We start from the raw sequence: 2,500 nt of genomic DNA on the forward strand, positions 1-2,500 counted from the left end.
CCACTCTCTCTCTCTCTCTCTCTCTCTCTCTGCTGCCACTGGAATCAAAGCCAATCAAACGGGCGGGCGGACCATCCATCTCTATTAAAGCAAAGCTGCCCTTCGCATGAATGGCTTGAGTCTTTTTTCCATTTATTTCTATTCAGGAGCATAGGCAGCGGATGATTGGCATGAGGGAATGTGGGTTACAGCCAGTCAGCACATCACTCGGCTAGCATGCATACTCGGCAGCATCATTGACTTCCAGGTTCAAGTTATCACGACCGAAATGATGGAAGAGTAATATATTGTAAATGCTGAGTTAATGTACTGATTGCTATTATGTGAAGGCTTGCATTTGTATGGCTACATTGTATCCACTGTTTTACTTTTCTCTCTCCAGGTTCAAGTTATCTGGACTTTAAGAAAGGACGAATAGTATGATGTAAATGTTGAGTTATAAATGTACCGATTGTTATCATGTGAAGACTTGTGTTTGTGTGGCTCCGTTGCATTCACTGTGTTCCTTTCCTTTTTCTAAGATAACAACCAAAATCAAGCTAACGACACACTCTTCCTTTGTTTGTACAACTGTAAAACTGAGTGAAAGATGATTTCTGTGTGGGTCTGGAGAGAATGGAAAGAAGGGGGAGGGTTAGTTTCCTCCTCTTTCAAGGCTCCGTAAAAGTGATGAGATTCTAATTTTAACTTCCACGTCTGTCCTGTAATGAGGTATCAAGAAGCACAATGTTGTCAGATCGCACTGCCACCGGCGGAGGAAGAGTTCTGATTGAAAGGCATTATTGTTCTCATGTTTCTTTTTCACACAGGCTGACGTCGCAAAATACCATATATTTAGAGGTTGCTATCTCCCTCACCCAGATATGTTTATTTAAGGAGATGATAGTGCGTGGGAAGCTTGCTGGAAACGTGAGAGGGGCTATTTACAGTTCGGAAAGGGACTCAAGTGACATGAAAATTTTACAGTATCAAATACTTTTAATAATATATAAAGTGTTTTATATATGAATTATATGTTGGTGATTACTGTTTCACTGAAGCAAAGAGGCAGACCTGGCTTCATCCAAATGAATTCACTGACATGACAAAGGGAATCCTTTGCAATGTAGCACTCGCTTTTTTTCTGTTTTATGTAAGCATCGGACGTTACTTGTTACATATCATGTGTAATATTGGATAGAATTGGGCTCAAAATCCTAAGGAATCATGGGAGGGCTGATAGAGTAGGTCTAGAAAACCCATCCTTCACTGGATGAGATAAAATAATCTCGACTGTTCTCATGATTGTTATCACGTATCTGTCGACTTCTTTATTTCCCCATTATGAGGAAATGAGGACTGTGGATGATTTTTATAAGTGATATAAAGTAAAAGGGAGATTTTTCTTGATCAGCGTGATGACCAAGAACACACATGCACTAGCTGCCTTGATTTCTGCGCCTTAGAGCACTCGGCACAACCATTTAGCCTCTTTCTGGCTGTTATACTCCTCCAAGGATGCCGCTCTTCATGTATACTGTGATTGGTAAGATTCAACACTATTTTTCCACACTCAGTGCAAAGACACACTTCAGCAAGCTGGTACTGGAACTGCAGCGTGCTTCTTGTGTGTCATCACCACTACTCCGATACGAAGCGTAGCAAAATCTCCCTCCTTGTACGAACGTGATTCCGCCGTGTAACGTTGGCTAGGCGGCTGCCTTCCCAACACACGTGCTGCCGGTCGGCGCGGGAATTTTGAACGGCACACATGGCTTGGAGCTCCTCGCACCAGACAGGAGACTGCATAACATCGTAGTCTTTCGAGGCAATGGAATGAAAGTTAAGTTGTACCGTAATGCTAAACTGCTAAGTGGCAAGAACGTATTTTACACAGGATTAGAATAGCCATCATAAAGAGAATGATCAAAATTTAGATCCCTGTAAGCGGGTAGGTATCTGTCGGTAATTATGGTCTCAAGGCGATCCGCGCTCTACTCTGACACCGAACTAACAGACTAACGACTAACTCTCATCTTCCCGGCGGCCCCTTCCCTCCGTCGACAAATACGAATGAACAGAACCGAAAACCCGAGCAATAATGTAACCTACCAGTGCGTTGATGCCGTAAAGAACTGTAAAGAACAGCAGTCTAAGCCTGGCGACACTCGAGATTCGCATAACACTGAAGAACAGATAGACAGCGACCACTCATGCAGGCGCTCACCTCTTATTAGGCGTAGAGTCTGGGCAGGTGTGCTGGTGCTGCTGCTCGGATGCTGCTACCTGTCTTCAGCGTCGTCCTGACACGACTGATGCCGACCTCACCGCGTTCTCCTGCACATCGCTTCCTATGCCTCCCTAGCGTGCTCTCTTTCCACCCCCACTTCCTCTCTCTCTCTCTCTCTCTCTCTCTCTCTCTCTCTCTCTCTCTCTCTCTCTCTCTCTCTCTCTCTCTCTCGCCTTCCATCCTCCCATCCTCTCAACCTCCCTCCTTCCCTCCCTTCTCTCTTTCGCGCAT

General features: G+C 44.7%; 1 protein-coding gene across 3 annotated transcripts in view; it reads right to left on the minus strand.

Annotated features, from left to right (window-relative positions):
* The window catches only part of LOC135111068 (nephrin-like), a 75,025-nt gene extending 72,680 nt beyond the window's left edge, over nucleotides 1–2,345 (minus strand). For all 3 annotated transcript variants that reach the window (XM_064024000.1, XM_064024008.1, XM_064023992.1), the window contains exon 1: nucleotides 2,207–2,345. The gene's annotated coding sequence lies outside the window, so the exon portion shown is untranslated. The remainder of the gene's footprint in view (nucleotides 1–2,206) is intronic.
* Nucleotides 2,346–2,500: the final 155 nt, after the last annotated feature.

The sequence above is a fragment of the Scylla paramamosain genome, chromosome 2 (assembly GCF_035594125.1).
Source record: "Scylla paramamosain isolate STU-SP2022 chromosome 2, ASM3559412v1, whole genome shotgun sequence".
Classification (NCBI taxonomy): Eukaryota; Metazoa; Arthropoda; class Malacostraca; order Decapoda; family Portunidae; genus Scylla; species Scylla paramamosain.